Raw genomic sequence first — 21,657 nt, 5'->3', positions numbered from 1 at the left:
ACATAGCACGGGATAGTACTAACAAATCGTGGACATTGGCTTAATAGTTCATGTCCATGAAAAATGGACCCAGTTGGCGCTTCGAATCAGCCAATTTTTCGATAACGCTGTAAATGCAGCCATACCCGCTCTCAGGCTTCTCTCTGCTACTAGCAACAGGCGACGGTGGTCTAGGAGCTTGGAGCATTGGATAGTAACCGCGAGGGCCCAGGTTCGAGTCTACCTACATCCCGACAGTTTTTCTCTCGTGACGTCACAGACGTCACCATCTTATCCATCGAAGAAAAAAATTCTAGGGAGGAGGGGGATATTAATATAAAGTGGGTATTAACGAAAATATTTAATTAATAAACGCAGATTTTGCAAAAATATTTTGGAAATTGGGTTAGAACCGGCCTAGCTATTCTACTGTTAAGTATTAAAAAGTCATCAAGTTTTCCTTAAATATCTCAGAACATATTAAATAAATAAAAAAATGTTTCAAACAAAAGTGGTTCAAATTAATTGGTAGAAGAAGATGACATAATAAAAAATGCGGTTTTCTGTTTAAAAAAAAAATAAATTGACCTTGACCTGACATTGGCAACGCCACTCAAAGTCAAACTGATAAGATCAGTAAATACATCATTTTGAACCTTATAACTTTTATCTGAAACACTTTCCTGTAAAACTACTTCTGTAAAATATCTTTCGAGATTTTTAAGGGTTTCCATCTTTTTTCCTTACCCTGTATAATAACGCGTCACATTTCGATATAGTAGAAAATATTTAAAGTCCAAAATTTGATATCTTGTATTAGGTGTTTCCGGAACTGGAGTGTCGTCCGCACTTTTTAATTTTTTCGCACTGGCACTGGCACTGGCACTGGCACTTGCTTCTTTTCTTTCGGCTTCATACTGATCTTTAGGTGGCACCTTTTTTCATTGTACATCTTTCTTAAATCTTTCAGAAATGTGATTTTGTCTCGAACTTTTCTTACTTCCATTTTCATGTAGAATACTGCGAAATGAAGGCTTCGATCTCGGCTTTAATTGTCAGCTGCACGGACAGCATGCTATTGACGAATTAAGCTATATTTATGTCTAGATAGCCGTTACGTTCAAAATATGTGGCTAAAATAGGCTCTATGCAGATTTACAACAGCGAGAAATGCAATAAATTTGGGAAGAATAATACACAGGACGAGCAGTCAGGCCACGCTATCTGAATGGCACCCGCCTGTGCAAGTTTTCAACATACTCTCAGGCCTATAACTTTTCATTTATTGCAATATCGATTTAAAACTTAGCGAAAATATTTTTTACATATGAAGCTTTAAGAAAATGTAAAAAAGGGAAAATCGATTCTTTGAACCCTGCTGGGTGTATATGTCTCCTTAGCAAACTAACGTCTTCAGATGATTGTAATATTCGACGACGTCGATTTTTAGATAGCAAAAATAACTTACTTGATATATCACTTTTTGATTTTGTCAACATTTTAAGTTTTATGAGTGACAAATATTTTTTTTAAATAATCGATAGGTTGATATGTTTCACAGAACGTAACTTTACTGTGACTTTTACCTAACTGACGCGTCATGACGGTTCGTTAATCGAGCCGGCATTCTCCCACCCTGCATCTCGTTATCTCTTGTTTATACTTTGCTGGCACGCCACCTGAATGAAAAATCGACTAAAATCGGCGTAGCGCTAAACGTGTTAATAATTCGATAATTATTGCGAATATCACAAAATGATATGAGACTTCTATATTTGTATTAATCCATTATATATCTCTCCGAATTCTTCTATTGAATTATAGGACGAACCTGTATCTCGTATAAGATCCCATAACAATTGTGCCAGAGCTCGTAGAACAGATTAAGACAAACAAAAAAATTCTATATCGTTTTGCGATATTTACAATAATTATTGACTTATTCATTATAAAAATCTAATAAAATAAGCATGCGCCGACGTGGTATGGAAGGAGCATCCAAGATGCTTGATCTGTAGCGCTACTCAATCGATTAAGCAACTGTTGTCCGCACGCGGCGAGGACAACGCATCAATACTTATATCCTTACTTTACCTCGCTCCCACATCTCGTAAGCTCACATCGCTAGTAAATTCGTTTTGATATAACCGCTAATTATGCATAATAACGAAATTATTTTTTGAAGTAGTAAAAATAGCTCATATTGAAGCCATAAAGTTCTATAATAAAGAAAAAAATCGAAAAAAAGAAAGCGATAGAAACCGATGGGATCTAGAAAGAATCTCATTTCCTATTGCAATCTATCGTCCCGCTCCATCCAATCCCAAACAAATAATATCATTTCTCATCGTGCCCTGTCGTTCCCTATAAAAGAATATTCAATCATTGGAATATGATAAAATTCCTATAGAAACTTCTCGTATTCCATTGTTTCGCTCAAGTCTACACGAAGAAAAATATTTAATTGAATGAATCAATTTTCTGTGAAATAAGAATGATTAAGAAAATTTGATTCAAAATATCAAAATTTCGTTTAGATTAATAAAAGAATCTTGATAAATTAGACTGACAAGGAACATCCGCGAAGTGTGTGTCTCCGACTATGATAAAATTTGGCATATTTGTAGAGTAGCCAAAAATAAAAGACCCATATTTTTTTATCGACAATGACTTAGATTTAAGGGGTGAAACTGCCCTTCAAAGTTTCATCCTCTTTATGCTATCTCGATAACTATAGCAGATAGAAAAAAACTTTTTAAACAAAAATTATATGGTTTTTTATGAAAAATAAAGCAGGCTTGATTAGATAAAAAAATATTTTTAACAATTAACAAAATAACCATGCTTAATTATTAATTTATCAAAACTCATTATAAGGGGAAAAAAATTTGCATTTCTCATTCTTAATCCATCTATATATATTGTTTTATATTTAAATTAAACGAACTATACAATTTACAAGTAGAAATGATACCATAAGCAAGGTGCTCAGTAACATGCACTTAACTGCTATATTATTACACAAATGACAAACATTTATTTACATCATTTGAATGCATTTTAATTGACACAATATTATAAAATATTATAGGTATGAAAATAATTCAGAACTATCAACACAAACACATTATTACTATTACACTACACATTATATAGGATATCCCATTTAAAAAAACGCACCTCAATAATTCTTCAACGAAACATTTTCAGCAAAAATGTTTTTCAGCAAAAGTTGTATGATTTCAAAGGGGACGTAAAACAACTATATTATTTTGTTTACAAATGGCATCACTTTCGAGATATTCACTGATCAATACTTTTTTAAAATGGAAACCCCAATTTTTTTTATTACACCATCTTTTCCTACCAAATAATTTAAACAAGTTTTATCTGAAATATTTTTTTATTTGCCTAATATTTTTTGAGATATTTAAAGAAAATCCTGATAACTTTTTCAAAATTTAACTCACTATCTCGCTAACTATTTGTCAGAAGAAAAAATAGTACTAGACTCTTTTGCTCTACTTGGTCTCGAATATATTGTTACAATAGCAACCTGACTTTTGTTAATTTGATGATTTTGAAATTTCCAAAAGTTAGTAAGTTAACAAAAGTCAGAGTGCTATTGTAACAATATATTTTTGAAATTAAATAAGCAGAAAAGTTTAGTGCCACTTTTTCTTCCGACAAATAGCGAAATATCGTGAATTGAATATTGAAATAGTTATCAACTTTTCCTTAAATATTTCAAAAAATATTAGGCAAATGAAATAATGTTCCAGACAAAAGTTGTTTAAATTAATTGGTCGAAAGACATTAAACGCACTAAAAAGTGCGTCATTCGGTATATTGATAGAATATATATAATTCGGATAGAAAAATATAGAATTGTTTGTTTGGCATTAAGTCAAAAATAGAGAATCAAAACGTGAATTTCCGCCATATTTTATTTTTTTACTTCCAAAAAGAAAAGAACGCTGTGCAAAACCGTCGAAAGTTATATATTGTGTATGGTGGAGAATCTTTAACAAAACGCCAGTGTCAGCGTTGATTTGCTCGTTTTCGTTCAGAAGATTTTTCTGTGAAAGATGTATCACGGTCAGGCCGGCCAATTAAGGTCAATGACGGCAAAATAAAAGCATTGCTTGAATCCAATCGCAATTATACAACATGAAAGATCGCTGAGAAGCTAAACATATCACATACGAGCATTGAAAACCATTTAAAACAACTTGGATACGTCAACAAACTCGATATTTGGGTTCCACACGAGCTCAAAGAAATTCATCTCACCAAATGCATCAATATAAGCAATTCTCTCCTGAAACGTGAGCAAAACAATTCGTTTTTAAAACAAATGTTAACTGGTAATGAAAATGGATTGTTTATGACAATGCGGAACGAAAAAGATCGTGGAGCAAACATGATGAGCCACCACAAAGCACTTCTGAAACAAATATTCACTGAAGGAAGATTTTGCTATCTGTTTGGTGAGATTACAAAGGTATTGTGTTTTTAAACTGCTGAAATATAATCAAACGATTAATTCAGAATCATACTATCGTCAATTGGACAAATTATACAAAGCAATCAAGCAGAAGCACCCAGAACTGGTGAATCATGAAGGTGTTGTCTTTCATCATGACAATGCTAGACCAGATACATCGTTAGTCACTTGCCAGAAATTGTTGCAGCTTGGATGGAATGTGTTATCACAACCACCATATTCACCTTGCACTCAGATTACCATTTATTTCGTTCCTTGCAAAATTTCTTAAAGGAAAAAAAATTCGATTCTGATAAGGCTATCGAACAGTACTTGGATCAGTTTTTCGCCGACAAGAAATAGAAGTTCTATAAGGTCGGAATCATGAAGCTGTCAAATAGATGGCAAAATAGTTATCAACTTTTCCTTAAATATTTCAAAAAATATTAGGCAAATGAAATAATGTTCCAGACAAAAGTTGTTTAAATTAATTGTCGTGTATAATCGTGTACAAAAAGTACCGGGACGGCGAAATATCACAAAAACTAAGCATTTTAGAAAAAAATATTTCAAATAAAAATTGTAGAGTTTCAAATCTATTTACTGACATTATGAGTTTGATCTTGAGTGGCATCGCCAAAATCAGGACAAGGTCACCTTGAATTTTTTAAACGGGATCCTCTATTTTTATTGTATATTCTTGTAGCCTTTCAGACGTTTTCAAAGCATTACAATTTTTTCACCTTGAGTAAGCTGTTTCGAAGTTATCGAGCTTTTTATGATAAGATGTTCAGCCAACGGCTGGAGCAATTTCGTGACTTGTATTTCAGACGCATGTAATATTAAAAAGTAATACTAATGTACTAAATTTATAACAGCACTAAAATTCACCTTCGAATCTGTTCCGTACAGCATCACGTGCTGTACGGATAGTCGGTGCGAGTCAACGCTGCAGGGCGGGCGGCCTGGTGCCCGGGGCGTTCTCGCTGGCGGCGGGGGGACTCGGGTTCTCGCGAGCGAGCGCGCGGGACCCCCACTAGGTCCAACCGCGGCCGCTACACGGCGCGGCTCGCGATTCCGCTGCCCGCGGGCAAGATTCGACCGCCCGGATATATAACCAGGCGCGCGATGCCTGGTCCTGGCCTTGTCTTGTCTTCTGCCTGGCAGTTTAGGTAGCAAGTAGTGCTACGCGTTAGTGCATCGTGTACTGGTGATACCGACGCGCTTCCTAGGGCGATCGGTATTTCGTTCAGATTCGAACCACTGCTCTATAGACTCTGCTGAGTTGAAGGTGGCGCCGATACACCCTGCTGGGTTGAGGCAAATGGTTCGAATCTTGTTTTGTGATCTCGGACTCACGGCGTTGCCGTGATCTTAGGAGCGACTCGACCGTCTCCTCGGAGCTTCGAGCTCCCTTATTGCCCAAGTGTCCGTAGGGGGCCTTTGGCGGTTTTGGAGCGGCTCGGTCGCAGTCCTAGAGCGTTCGCGCTCCGTCGTCCAAGTGTCCATTGGGAACTTGGTTTTCTCGCAGGAGCGACTTGGTCGTCCTGCGAGCCGGAGCTCTCGGAGCTCCGTTTCCACGCGTCCTCGGGACCGTGGTTGGCTATTGGCCATTACGCCCGGAAGGGCAGGCCATCCGAAACGACGGAGGTCGTTTCGTTGCACATCCTTGGCGTGCTTCGGGTGCCGCGCACCGTTGACGTCACGGACGTGTGTCCTGCGGGACTTGCGTAGGCGACGTTGTTTCGCTTGTATATAGCTACGTTAGGTTCTTCTGCGTCGTTCTTCTGCGTTATTCTCTTCTGCGTTACTACTGCGTTTATTGCGTCCATTGCGTTTACACTGCGTGTCACTTTACGTCGGCACGTGCGCGTGCTTCTTCTCTCTTGTTCTCGCCGCCGTCCCTGGGCATGGCCCAGTCGGCGCGCGACGCGGCCTGATCAGCAGGGTCTGTAGTCGCCTTGCGAGGCCCCGGCCTTTGATCAGGACGACCGGACGGTCACCGAGCGGACTCGAGCGAGCCTAGACGCAGGCGGACGTCGCTCTGCGATCCCGTACTTCCAGCCAGCTCTCCGGAGCTATCCTATGTTCGGGCTAGTTCCGAACATAATTTTGGTCCTTCGAGCCGGATCGGGAGCGGTAGTCTCGGACCTGGGTCGGTTTGTTTAGCTCGGGCTCCGTTATGTCTAAGGAGGAGGACATTCTTGGGCTCATCGAGCTGCAATACGACCGGCAGCACCGCATGGAGCGGCTGCTGGACAATGCACGCAAGTCCGGTCAACTGAAGTCAGTTGGCGGGTTGACGTCTCGTTTGCAGGTTCTCGACACGTACTGGGCTCAGTTCCAGGATGATCATCGCACGATCCGAGCGTCTCGCCTCAAGACCGTGCGAGAGTCAGACTACGTGCAACAGGATGCCTGTGGCACGGTACAGGAATCTACATTGCGCAGCGCGCAGAAATCCAAACCCTGCTCGATGGGTTGAAGGTTCAGGAGGCTGAGTCGGCTGCTCACGCAGTTCCCGCGCAGGCGGTAGTGCCCGAGGCTTCGTTGCCTCGCATTCCCATTCCGAAGTTCGAAGGGAAGTTTGACGAATGGCGCAATTTTAAGGATCTCTTCGAGTCCTTAATAGTCGATAACCCGTCGTTAGCATCAGTTCACCGGATGCATTATTTAAACAGAGCGTGTCGGGAGAGCCTGAACGTCTGCTCCGGCACTACGGCGTCGCTACTGGCTCGTTTGAGCAAGCGTGGGAAGCGCTATGTGCACGGTACGATAACCGTCGTTTGCTTGTGGACCAGCATCTCGACGCTTTCCGGGATATTAGCCCGATGCGTCAGGAGAGCGTCTCCGAGGTTCGGAGGCTGCTGGATCGAGCCAGCGAGCTGCGAGCCGCCTTGCGCCTTCTTGACCAGCCAGTGGATGCTTGGGACGTGATATTGGTCAATATCCTCCGTTCCAAGCTAGACTCTGCAACGCGGCGGGCCTGGGAGATGGCCACCGCGGACCGGCGCGAGCCAGTGAGCTGGGACAGACTGGCAGTCTTCCTGGACGAGCGTCGGGTGGCGCTCGAGGCGGTTGCCGCGGCTCCGTCCATTGGGGACAGCCCCCGTGCCTCATCGGCATCCGAGCGGACTGGTCGACGATCGCTGCATCTCCATCGGCCCAAGCCGACCCGTTGCGCTGAGTGCGGTTCTGAGCATGGACTCAGAGAGTGTTCGGCCTTTAAAGATCGGCCGGTCTCTTCGCGACGGGCAAGGGTGCGCGCTCTCGGGTTGTGCTTCAACTGCCTCGGTCCGTCGCACCAGGCGGCCGCTTGCCCGTCTAAGGGTCGATGTCGGGAGTGCGGAGAGCCGCACCATTCACTTCTGCACTCCGCCCAGCAGTCTCCGGCCCGGCGTCGGGGGAAGCGCCGGTCACGGCGCATGCTGCGACGCGGATGCCTGCGCAGCGAGTGCTTTTGGCCACAGCCAGGGTTTGTCTGATGGCGTCCGATGGCCGATCCGCTGTGGTTCGAGCGCTCATTGACCAGGGCTCTGAGGTGAGCCTGGTGTCCGAGGCGCTTGCGCAGCGGCTGCGCGCGTCTCGTAGATCGGTGGATGTCGGGCTGTCGGGCGTCTCAGAGGGACCCCCTCAGCGGGTGCGGGCCAGCACGTCATTGCGGCTCAGGGCAACTGCTGGCCTCCCGTTCTCCACCACGGTGGAGGCCCTCATTCTACCGAGGCTTACGGCGTACCACCCCCCGCAGAGGGCTCGGCTGACGGGGAAGTGGTCGCATTTGAGGAACCTCCGGTTGGCGGATGATCACGATGATGACGAGCGCATCGAGGCGATACTTGGAGCGGAGGTATTCGCCGAGATCGTGTTGACGGGGCTTCGCCGGGGCCCACGGGGAGCTCCCGTCGCGCAGCGTACCCGCTTGGGGTGGGTGCTGTTCGGGGCTCTCCCGTCTGCCGCCGGAGCGGGCGGCTCTCATTGTCATGTGGTGCAGTGTGCGTCGGACAACATGGCGGATCTCTTGCGGCGCTTCTGGGAGGTGGAGGAGATTCCGGTTGCTTCCCCGCTCTCTGAGGAGGAGCGGGCTTGTGAAGAGTTTTTCGCGGCGTCCTTTCGGCGTCGTGCGGACGGCCGCTATCAGGTGCGGTTGCCTTTCAGGGCCCTCCGACTGAGCTGTCTCTCGGCGACACTCGGCGGATTGCCACTGCCTCGTTGCATCGCTTGGAGCGGCGACTGCTTCGGCAGCCTTCCTTGGGCGGGGCCTATCACGACTTTCTTGTTGACTATGAACGACAGGGGCATATGATCCGCCTGCCGCTCAATGTCGAGACCCCGGGCCCTCTTACTTTATTCCACATCACCCGGTGATTAAACAAGCCCCCGAGCTTAAGGTAAGAGTGGTGTTCAACGCCTCGCAGGCGTCCACCAATGGCCGGTCGTTGAACGACTTGGTGCACGTGGGGCCGCGCTTACAGCGAGAACTGGGCGAGATTCTACTCGCCTGGCGCATGCATCGAGTGGCCTTCTCTGCAGACATCGAGCAAATGTTTCGTCAAGTGCGGGTGGCTCCGGAGGATCAACACCTCCAACAGATTCTCTGGCGAGACAGCCAGACGCAGGCAATATCGGTGTACCGGTTGACCACGGTCACCTATGGCATGGCGTGCGCTCCTTATCTGGCCATCCGCACGCTGCACCAGCTGGCGCTGGATGAGCGGGAACGTTATCCCCGGGCAGCAGACTTACTTTGTCGACAAACCTACGTCGACGATATTCTTGCGGGGGCAGATGACCTTGGGGAGCACGCAGTCGACAGCGTGAGCTGAGCAGCTTGCTCATGGCGGGCGGGTTCCGACTCAGGAAGTGGGCGGCCTCACATCCGGAACTCTTGTCCNCGAAGACCCGTGTACTTCTCTTTCGTCTTTGCGACAATTGCGACAATAAAAAATTTTCACGAATTGTTCGGTTTTGACATCATTGGTCATACGTGTTATGTGTGTGTGTATGTACACGTACAATTGCGATATACACTTTCATGGTTAGCATTGATCATTTTTATTCATGCTGAAAGAAATAAGTATGATTATGTAAAGAATATTTGTCTGCGTATTATTAACATCTACATATTCTCCCTTGATAGTAAAATAACACACTTGAACAACCTTCTACGCTCATATCAAAGCCATCCACTTGCGATACTAAGCAAATTGGTATTCTTCTGCTATAAGCGACATTAAACAGAATAATACTAAACTCCAAACTACATTTCTCAAAAACGTTTAAATTTGCACCGTTTTTGGTATAGCATTTGTTACTATTACATCAATATTTAACTTTTCTTACAAGCAAAATCGCATAGTTGATTTTCAAGATGAAGATCTCTCTTGTGGGGAGATATTAATTTATTTCATTCTTTATTAATGGGAATAAGATTTCCTCTTTCAAATGTTCAGAAAAAGTATATTTTCTCTGAGGAATCTTTCTTCCAATTTTTTCCGTTCGTGAAAAGTTTATTTTAAAATTCGTAAAGAAAAAAAATTATTTTACTACCTACCTGTTCAAGAGTTGCGCACAAGAGATATTTTAACAAATCTGAATCTGAATCAGTCAACAAATTAAATTTTTCATTCAAAAAACATATGTAGGTAAGCATAAGTAAATAATAATATATAATAATATATAAAGATAATAAGATAATAATAAATAATAAATTAAAATATCTCCGAATATATAATAAATATTTTTTCTTTAGCTGTATCATCGAAGTAATATTCTATTTAAATTGACTTTCGGATTACAATATTAACTGTGATTTTTCAGAGTACGCTTTCAAATTGACTCTTCGGAATATGCTATTAAATTGACTTTTCGGAGTATACTTTTAAATTGATTCTGTGGAGTACATATTTTTTTAATTTAACTCTTCGGAGAGAAGAGAAGAGAAACATTTTATATTTTATTTAAAAAATCGTAATTTTCGCAGAAAACTGATAGATGAAGAAAAAAATTAATTCACAACTCAACGAAGGTCTTAAAAAAATTACTGCAAGAAATGAAGTTGTTGTTATTATATACCATATTGTACAATATTAAAACATACGCGCAATAATTATCTATAATTTGCATATGTAGGCGTTTATGTAATTATAAGTAATATAAAAGTCATGACAAATTAATGTGGCCGAGCGTTATCTTTGTCGCGTCATTGCTAGAAATCGTCCGAACTCTCGAAATTATTTTCTTCCCGAATTATGAATATAAAACAATGTGGAAAGGAAAACAAGGGGGTGAAAGGGAGAACGGCGACGTCTGCCTTACGATAACATCGCTGCTGGCTCGCTTCGTCGCGATTGTCTATTCGCTGGTGGTGAGACACAGACCGATTCTTCTTCGTTTTTATCTAACTAATCTAGCTCGCTCGTGAACATAGCACAGAACAGAACCAAATAATTATGGACATAGCACGGGATAGTACTAACAAATCGTGGACATTGGCTTAATAGTTCATGTCCATGAAAATGGACCCAGTTGGCGCTTCGAATCAGCCAATTTTTCGATAACGCTGTAAATGCAGCCATACCCGCTCTCAGGCTTCCTCTGCTACTAGCAACAGGCGACGGTGGTCTAGGAGCTTGGAGCATTGGATAGTAACCGCGAGGGCCCAGGTTCGAGTCTACCTACATCCCGACAGTTTTTCTCTCGTGACGTCACAGACGTCACCATCTTATCCATCGAAGAAAAAAATTCTAGGGAGGAGGGGGATATTAATATAAAGTGGGTATTAACGAAAATATTTAATTAATAAACGCAGATTTTGCAAAAATATTTTGGAAATTGGTTAGAACCGGCCTAGCTATTCTACTGTTAAGTATTAAAAAGTCATCAAGTTTTCCTTAAATATCTCAGAACATATTAAATAAATAAAAAAATGTTTCAAACAAAAGTGGTTCAAATTAATTGGTAGAAGAAGATGACATAATAAAAAATGCGGTTTTCTGTTTAAAAAAAAAATAAATTGACCTTGACCTGACATTGGCAAACGCCACTCAAAGTCAAACTGATAAGATCAGTAAATACATCATTTTGAACCTTATAACTTTTATCTGAAACACTTTCCTGTAAAACTACTTCTGTAAATATCTTTCGAGATTTTTAAGGGTTTCCATCTTTTTTCCTTACCCTGTATAATAACGCGTCACATTTCGATATAGTAGAAATATTTAAAGTCCAAAATTTGATATCTTGTATTAGGTGTTTCCGGAACTGGAGTGTCGTCCGCACTTTTTAATTTTTTCGCACTGGCACTGGCACTGGCACTGGCACTTGCTTCTTTCTTTCGGCTTCATACTGATCTTTAGGTGGCACCTTTTTTCATTGTACATCTTTCTTAAATCTTTCAGAAATGTGATTTTGTCTCGAACTTTTCTTACTTCCATTTTCATGTAGAATACTGCGAAATGAAGGCTTCGATCTCGGCTTTAATTGTCAGCTGCACGGACAGCATGCTATTGACGAATTAAGCTATATTTATGTCTAGATAGCCGTTACGTTCAAAATATGTGGCTAAAATAGGCTCTATGCAGATTTACAACAGCGAGAAATGCAATAAATTTGGAAGAATAATACAACAGGACGAGCAGTCAGGCCACGCTATCTGAATGGCACCCGCCTGTGCAAGTTTTCAACATACTCTCAGGCCTATAACTTTTCATTTATTGCAATATCGATTTAAAACTTAGCGAAAATATTTTTTACATATGAAGCTTTAAGAAAATGTAAAAAAGGGAAAATCGATTCTTTGAACCCTGCTGGGTGTATATGTCTCCTTAGCAAACTAACGTCTTCAGATGATTGTAATATTCGACGACGTCGATTTTTTAGATAGCAAAAAATAACTTACTTGATATATCACTTTTTGATTTTGTCAACATTTTAAGTTTTATGAGTGACAAATATTTTTTTTAAATAATCGATAGGTTGATATGTTTCACAGAACGTAACTTTACTGTGACTTTTACCTAACTGACGCGTCATGACGGTTCGTTAATCGAGCCGGCATTCTCCACCCTGCATCTCGTTATCTCTTGTTTATACTTTGCTGGCACGCCACCTGAATGAAAAATCGACTAAAATCGGCGTAGCGCTAAACGTGTTAATAATTCGATAATTATTGCGAATATCACAAAATGATATGAGACTTCTATATTTGTATTAATCCATTAATATATCTCTCCGAATTCTTCTATTGAATTATAGGACGAACCTGTATCTCGTATAAGATCCCATAACAATTGTGCCAGAGCTCGTAGAACAGATTAAGACAAACAAAAAAATTCTATATCGTTTTGCGATATTTACAATAATTATTGACTTATTCATTATAAAAATCTAATAAAAATAAGCATGCGCCGACGTGGTATGGAAGGAGCATCCAAGATGCTTGATCTGTAGCGCTACTCAATCGATTAAGCAACTGTTGTCCGCACGCGGCGAGGACAACGCATCAATACTTATATCCTTACTTTACCTCGCTCCCACATCTCGTAAGCTCACATCGCTAGTAAATTCGTTTTGATATAACCGCTAATTATGCATAATAACGAAATTATTTTTTGAAGTAGTAAAAATAGCTCATATTGAAGCCATAAAGTTCTATAATAAAGAAAAAAATCGAAAAAAAGAAAGCGATAGAAACCGATGGGATCTAGAAAGAATCTTATTTCCTATTGCAATCTATCTAGAAAGAATCTCATTTCCTATTGCAATCTATCGTCCCGCTCCATCCAATCCCAAACAAATAATATCATTTCTCATCGTGCCCTGTCGTTCCCTGTAAAAGAATATTCAATCATTGGAATATGATAAAATTCCTATAGAAACTTCTCGTATTCCATTGTTTCGCTCAAGTCTACACGAAGAAAAATATTTAATTGAATGAATCAATTTTCTGTGAAATAAGAATGATTAAGAAAATTTGATTCAAAATATCAAAATTTCGTTTAGATTAATAAAAGAATCTTGATAAATTAGACTGACAAGGAACATCCGCGAAGTGTGTGTCTCCGACTATGATAAAATTTGGCATATTTGTAGAGTAGCCAAAAATAAAAGACCCATATTTTTTTATCGACAATGACTTAGATTTAAGGGGTGAAACTGCCCTTCAAAGTTTCATCCTCTTTATGCTATCTCGATAACTATAGCAGATAGAAAAAAAACTTTTTTAAACAAAAATTATATGGTTTTTATGAAAAATAAAGCAGGCTTGATTAGATAAAAAAAATATTTTTAACAATTAACAAATAACCATGCTTAATTATTAATTTATCAAAACTCATTATAAGGGGAAAAAAATTTGCATTTCTCATTCTTAATCCATCTATATATATTGTTTTATATTTAAATTAAACGAACTATACAATTTACAAGTAGAAATGATACCATAAGCAAGGTGCTCAGTAACATGCACTTAACTGCTATATTATTACACAAATGACAAACATTTATTTACATCATTTGAATGCATTTTAATTGACACAATATTATAAAATATTATAGGTATGAAAATAATTCAGAACTATCAACACAAACACATTATTACTATTACACTACACATTATATAGGATATCCCATTTAAAAAAAACGCACCTCAATAATTCTTCAACGAAACATTTTCAGCAAAAATGTTTTTCAGCAAAAGTTGTATGATTTCAAAGGGGACGTAAAACAACTATATTATTTTGTTTACAAATGGCATCACTTTCGAGATATTCACTGATCAATACTTTTTTAAAATGGAAACCCCAATTTTTTTTATTACACCATCTTTTCCTACCAAATAATTTAAACAAGTTTTATCTGAAATATTTTTTTATTTGCCTAATATTTTTTGAGATATTTAAAGAAAATCCTGATAACTTTTTCAAAATTTAACTCACTATCTCGCTAACTATTTGTCAGAAGAAAAAATAGTACTAGACTTTTTTGCTCTACTTGGTCTCGAATATATTGTTACAATAGCAACCTGACTTTTGTTAATTTGATGATTTTGAAATTTCCAAAAGTTAGTAAGTTAACAAAAGTCAGAGTGCTATTGTAACAATATATTTTTTGAAATTAAATAAGCAGAAAAGTTTAGTGCCACTTTTTCTTCCGACAAATAGCGAAATATCGTGAATTGAATATTGAAATAGTTATCAACTTTTCCTTAAATATTTCAAAAAATATTAGGCAAATGAAATAATGTTCCAGACAAAAGTTGTTTAAATTAATTGGTCGAAAGACATTAAACGCACTAAAAAGTGCGTCATTCGGTATATTGATAGAATATATATAATTCGGATAGAAAAATATAGAATTGTTTGTTTGGCATTAAGTCAAAAATAGAGAATCAAAACGTGAATTTCCGCCATATTTTATTTTTTTACTTCCAAAAAGAAAAGAACGCTGTGCAAAACCGTCGAAAGTTATATATTGTGTATGGTGGAGAATCTTTAACAAAACGCCAGTGTCAGCGTTGATTTGCTCGTTTTCGTTCAGAAGATTTTTCTGTGAAAGATGTATCACGGTCAGGCCGGCCAATTAAGGTCAATGACGGCAAAATAAAAGCATTGCTTGAATCCAATCGCAATTATACAACATGAAAGATCGCTGAGAAGCTAAACATATCACATACGAGCATTGAAAACCATTTAAAACAACTTGGATACGTCAACAAACTCGATATTTGGGTTCCACACGAGCTCAAAGAAATTCATCTCACCAAATGCATCAATATAAGCAATTCTCTCCTGAAACGTGAGCAAAACAATTCGTTTTTAAAACAAATGTTAACTGGTAATGAAAATGGATTGTTTATGACAATGCGGAACGAAAAAGATCGTGGAGCAAACATGATGAGCCACCACAAAGCACTTCTGAAACAAATATTCACTGAAGGAAGATTTTGCTATCTGTTTGGTGAGATTACAAAGGTATTATGTTTTTAAACTGCTGAAATATAATCAAACGATTAATTCAGAATCATACTATCGTCAATTGGACAAATTATACAAAGCAATCAAGCAGAAGCACCCAGAACTGGTGAATCATGAAGGTGTTGTCTTTCATCATGACAATGCTAGACCAGATACATCGTTAGTCACTTGCCAGAAATTGTTGCAGCTTGGATGGAATGTGTTATCACAACCACCATATTCACCTTGCACTCAGATTACCATTTATTTCGTTCCTTGCAAAATTTCTTAAAGGAAAAAAAATTCGATTCTGATAAGGCTATCGAACAGTACTTGGATCAGTTTTTCGCCGACAAGAAATAGAAGTTCTATAAGGTCGGAATCATGAAGCTGTCAAATAGATGGCAAAATAGTTATCAACTTTTCCTTAAATATTTCAAAAAATATTAGGCAAATGAAATAATGTTCCAGACAAAAGTTGTTTAAATTAATTGTCGTGTATAATCGTGTACAAAAAGTACCGGGACGGCGAAATATCACAAAAACTAAGCATTTTAGAAAAAAATATTTCAAATAAAAATTGTAGAGTTTCAAATCTATTTACTGACATTATGAGTTTGATCTTGAGTGGCATCGCCAAAATCAGGACAAGGTCACCTTGAATTTTTTAAACGGGATCCTCTATTTTTATTGTATATTCTTGTAGCCTTTCAGACGTTTTCAAAGCATTACAATTTTTTCACCTTGAGTAAGCTGTTTCGAAGTTATCGAGCTTTTTATGATAAGATGTTCAGCCAACGGCTGGAGCAATTTCGTGACTTGTATTTCAGACGCATGTAATATTAAAAAGTAATACTAATGTACTAAATTTATAACAGCACTAAAATTCACCTTCGAATCTGTTCCGTACAGCATCACGTGCTGTACGGATAGTCGGTGCGAGTCAACGCTGCAGGGCGGGCGGCCTGGTGCCCGGGGCGTTCTCGCTGGCGGCGGGGGACTCGGGTTCTCGCGAGCGAGCGCGCGGGACCCCCACTAGGTCCAACCGCGGCCGCTACACGGCGCGGCTCGCGATTCCGCTGCCCGCGGGCAAGATTCGACCGCCCGGATATATAACCAGGCGCGCGATGCCTGGTCCTGGCCTTGTCTTGTCTTCTGCCTGGCCAGTTTAGGTAGCAAGTAGTGCTACGCGTTAGTGCATCGTGTACTGGTGATTACCGACGCGCTTCCTAGGGCGATCGGTATTTCGTTCAGATTCGAACCACTGCTCTATAGACTCTGCTGAGTTGAAGGTGGCGCCGATACACCCTGCTGGGTTGAGGCAAATGGTTCGAATCTTGTTTTGTGATCTCGGACTCACGGCGTTGCCGTGATCTTAGGAGCGACTCGACCGTCTCCTCGGAGCTTCGAGCTCCCTTATTGCCCAAGTGTCCGTAGGGGGCCTTTGGCGGTTTTGGAGCGGCTCGGTCGCAGTCCTAGAGCGTTCGCGCTCCGTCGTCCAAGTGTCCATTGGGAACTTGGTTTTCTCGCAGGAGCGACTTGGTCGTCCTGCGAGCCGGAGCTCTCGGAGCTCCGTTTCCACGCGTCCTCGGGACCGTGGTTGGCTATTGGCCATTACGCCCGGAAGGGCAGGCCATCCGAAACGACGGAGGTCGTTTCGTTGCACATCCTTGGCGTGCTTCGGGTGCCGCGCACCGTTGACGTCACGGACGTGTGTCCTGCGGGACTTGCGTAGGCGACGTTGTTTCGCTTGTATATAGCTACGTTTAGGTTCTTCTGCGTCGTTCTTCTGCGTTATTCTCTTCTGCGTTACTACTGCGTTTATTGCGTCCATTGCGTTTACACTGCGTGTCACTTTACGTCGGCACGTGCGCGTGCTTCTTCTCTCTTGTTCTCGCCGCCGTCCCTGGGCATGGCCCAGTCGGCGCGCGACGCGGCCTGATCAGCAGGGTCTGTAGTCGCCTTGCGAGGCCCCGGCCTTTGATCAGGACGACCGGACGGTCACCGAGCGGACTCGAGCGAGCCTAGACGCAGGCGGACGTCGCTCTGCGATCCCGTACTTCCAGCCAGCTCTCCGGAGCTATCCTATGTTCGGGCTAGTTCCGAACATAATTTTGGTCCTTCGAGCCGGATCGGGAGCGGTAGTCTCGGACCTGGGTCGGTTTGTTTAGCTCGGGCTCCGTTATGTCTAAGGAGGAGGACATTCTTGGGCTCATCGAGCTGCAATACGACCGGCAGCACCGCATGGAGCGGCTGCTGGACAATGCACGCAAGTCCGGTCAACTGAAGTCAGTTGGCGGGTTGACGTCTCGTTTGCAGGTTCTCGACACGTACTGGGCTCAGTTCCAGGATGATCATCGCACGATCCGAGCGTCTCGCCTCAAGACCGTGCGAGAGTCAGACTACGTGCAACAGGATGCCTGTGGCACGGTACAGGAAGTCTACATTGCGCAGCGCGCAGAAATCCAAACCCTGCTCGATGGGTTGAAGGTTCAGGAGGCTGAGTCGGCTGCTCACGCAGTTCCCGCGCAGGCGGTAGTGCCCGAGGCTTCGTTGCCTCGCATTCCCATTCCGAAGTTCGAAGGGAAGTTTGACGAATGGCGCAATTTTAAGGATCTCTTCGAGTCCTTAATAGTCGATAACCCGTCGTTAGCATCAGTTCACCGGATGCATTATTTAAAACAGAGCGTGTCGGGAGAGCCTGAACGTCTGCTCCGGCACTACGGCGTCGCTACTGGCTCGTTTGAGCAAGCGTGGGAAGCGCTATGTGCACGGTACGATAACCGTCGTTTGCTTGTGGACCAGCATCTCGACGCTTTCCGGGATATTAGCCCGATGCGTCAGGAGAGCGTCTCCGAGGTTCGGAGGCTGCTGGATCGAGCCAGCGAGCTGCGAGCCGCCTTGCGCCTTCTTGACCAGCCAGTGGATGCTTGGGACGTGATATTGGTCAATATCCTCCGTTCCAAGCTAGACTCTGCAACGCGGCGGGCCTGGGAGATGGCCACCGCGGACCGGCGCGAGCCAGTGAGCTGGGACAGACTGGCAGTCTTCCTGGACGAGCGTCGGGTGGCGCTCGAGGCGGTTGCCGCGGCTCCGTCCATTGGGGACAGCCCCCGTGCCTCATCGGCATCCGAGCGGACTGGTCGACGATCGCTGCATCTCCATCGGCCCAAGCCGACCCGTTGCGCTGAGTGCGGTTCTGAGCATGGACTCAGAGAGTGTTCGGCCTTTAAAGATCGGCCGGTCTCTTCGCGACGGGCAAGGGTGCGCGCTCTCGGGTTGTGCTTCAACTGCCTCGGTCCGTCGCACCAGGCGGCCGCTTGCCCGTCTAAGGGTCGATGTCGGGAGTGCGGAGAGCCGCACCATTCACTTCTGCACTCCGCCCAGCAGTCTCCGGCCCCGGCGTCGGGGGAAGCGCCGGTCACGGCGCATGCTGCGACGCGGATGCCTGCGCAGCGAGTGCTTTTGGCCACAGCCAGGGTTTGTCTGATGGCGTCCGATGGCCGATCCGCTGTGGTTCGAGCGCTCATTGACCAGGGCTCTGAGGTGAGCCTGGTGTCCGAGGCGCTTGCGCAGCGGCTGCGCGCGTCTCGTAGATCGGTGGATGTCGGGCTGTCGGGCGTCTCAGAGGGACCCCCTCAGCGGGTGCGGGCCAGCACGTCATTGCGGCTCAGGGCAACTGCTGGCCTCCCGTTCTCCACCACGGTGGAGGCCCTCATTCTACCGAGGCTTACGGCGTACCACCCCCCGCAGAGGGCTCGGCTGACGGGGAAGTGGTCGCATTTGAGGAACCTCCGATTGGCGGATGATCACGATGATGACGAGCGCATCGAGGCGATACTTGGAGCGGAGGTATTCGCCGAGATCGTGTTGACGGGGCTTCGCCGGGGCCCACGGGGAGCTCCCGTCGCGCAGCGTACCCGCTTGGGGTGGGTGCTGTTCGGGGCTCTCCCGTCTGCCGCCGGAGCGGGCGGCTCTCATTGTCATGTGATGCAGTGTGCGTCGGACAACATGACGGATCTCTTGCGGCGCTTCTGGGAGGTGGAGGAGATTCCGGTTGCTTCCCCGCTCTCTGAGGAGGAGCGGGCTTGTGAAGAGTTTTTCGCGGCGTCCTTTCGGCGTCGTGCGGACGGCCGCTATCAGGTGCGGTTGCCTTTCAGGGGCCCTCCGACTGAGCTGTCTCTCGGCGACACTCGGCGGATTGCCACTGCCTCGTTGCATCGCTTGGAGCGGCGACTGCTTCGGCAGCCTTCCTTGGGCGGGGCCTATCACGACTTTCTTGTTGACTATGAACGACAGGGGCATATGATCCGCCTGCCGCTCAATGTCGAGACCCCGCGGCCCTCTTACTTTATTCCACATCACCCGGTGATTAAACAAGCCCCCGAGCTTAAGGTAAGAGTGGTGTTCAACGCCTCGCAGGCGTCCACCAACGGCCGGTCGTTGAACGACTTGGTGCACGTGGGGCCGCGCTTACAGCGAGAACTGGGCGAGATTCTACTCGCCTGGCGCATGCATCGAGTGGCCTTCTCTGCAGACATCGAGCAAATGTTTCGTCAAGTGCGGGTGGCTCCGGAGGATCAACACCTCCAACAGATTCTCTGGCGAGACAGCCAGACGCAGGCAATATCGGTGTACCGGTTGACCACGGTCACCTATGGCATGGCGTGCGCTCCTTATCTGGCCATCCGCACGCTGCACCAGCTGGCGCTGGATGAGCGGGAACGTTATCCCCGGGCAGCAGACTTACTTCGTCGACAAACCTACGTCGACGATATTCTTGCGGGGGCAGATGACCTTGGGGAGGCACGCAGTCGACAGCGTGAGCTGAGCAGCTTGCTCATGGCGGGCGGGTTCCGACTCAGGAAGTGGGCGGCCTCACATCCGGAACTCTTGTCCGGTATCCCGGAGGGGGACCGCGAGCCTTTGGTGCCTCTGCCGGACCCTGGGGCCGTGGGTGCATCTGTGCTGGGGGTCGGTTGGATTCCAGTCGAGGATGCATTCTGCTTTTCGGTCAACCCCGGGGCTCAATCAGCCATCTCGAAGCGTGGCATCTTGTCAGTCGTCGCGCGATTATACGACCCCCTGGGCTGGTTGGGGCCTATGGTAGTACTGGCGAAGATCCTCCTTCAGGACTTGTGGTTGGCCGGGCTCGGTTGGGACGAGGCTCTCCCTTCTCCGCTCTCGCGACGTTGGGACGCCTTTAGCACCGGGCTCGCGGAGGTTTCCGCGATCCGAGTTCCTCGCTGGACCGGATGGTCGCCTGAAGTGGAGATCCAGCTTCACGGCTTCTCGGACGCCTCGGAGCGGGCGTACGCCGCCGTCATCTACTTACGGGCTCGACGGTCTGATGGGACCACCCGTATCGCTCTATTGGCGTCCAAGACCAGGGTCGCCCCACTAAAGCGGGTAACGTTGCCCCGCCTGGAGCTGTGCGGTGCGCAGCTACTCTCGCGCCTCATGAAGGCCATTGTGGAGGCGCTCGGTTGTGCCGAGGCCTCCCTGGTTTGTTGGACCGACTCTTCTGTCACGCTCCATTGGATAACAGGGCATCCATCTCGATGGACCACCTTTGTCGCCAATCGCGTCTCGTACATTCACGAGAGCCTTCCGCGGGCCTCGTGGCGGCATATCCCGTCTGGCGACAATCCCGCGGATTGCGCCTCCCGGGGTTTGTTGGCCGGCGGGCTACGAGAACACGCCCTTTGGTGGCGTGGCCCCTCCTGGCTTGTCGAGGACCCGGCGGGCTGGCCGGGTCTAACTTGCGTCGCGAGCGACCGAAGCACTTGCGAGGAACGGCGCATGGTTCACGTGGTGGCCGTGAACCCGGAGGACTGGTCCGGTGTCCTCCGAGCATGCTCCTTCCGCAAGGCCATCCGCGTGATGGCCTATGTACGACGATTCCTGCGAGTCCCACGGATCAGTGGACCCTTAACGGCGGACGAGCTGAGTGAAGCTCGACTGCGCCTGCTGCGGGTTACGCAGCTCCGCTTCTTCGCGGAGGAATTGGGCCGTCTGAAGCGGGGGGGAGCATTGATGGTGAGATCGGCGTTGCGGCCACTCAACCCCATGATGGACGAGCGGGACCTCTTGCGGGTGGAGGGCCGCCTGCAATTCTCAGCGTTACCGATCGATGCACGGCAGCCAGTCCTGCTACCGCGACGCTCTCAGCTCGCGACTCTCGTTGTGCGAGATGCGCACGAACGCACGCTGCACGGGGGAGTGCAGCTGACGTTGCTC

General features: G+C 45.1%; 1 protein-coding gene across 2 annotated transcripts in view; it reads right to left on the bottom strand.

The window, feature by feature from the left end:
* The window catches only part of DppIII (dipeptidyl peptidase 3), a 171,283-nt gene that overhangs the window by 108,133 nt on the left and 41,493 nt on the right, over positions 1-21,657 (bottom strand). The gene's annotated exons all lie outside the window — the stretch shown is intronic.

This window comes from Harpegnathos saltator, unplaced genomic scaffold (assembly GCF_003227715.2).
Source record: "Harpegnathos saltator strain DR-91 unplaced genomic scaffold, Hsal_v8.6 scaffold14, whole genome shotgun sequence".
Taxonomy (NCBI): domain Eukaryota; kingdom Metazoa; phylum Arthropoda; class Insecta; order Hymenoptera; family Formicidae; genus Harpegnathos; species Harpegnathos saltator.
The sequence above is the reverse complement of the archived record's forward strand: the minus strand, read 5'-3'. Positions and strand labels throughout refer to the sequence as shown.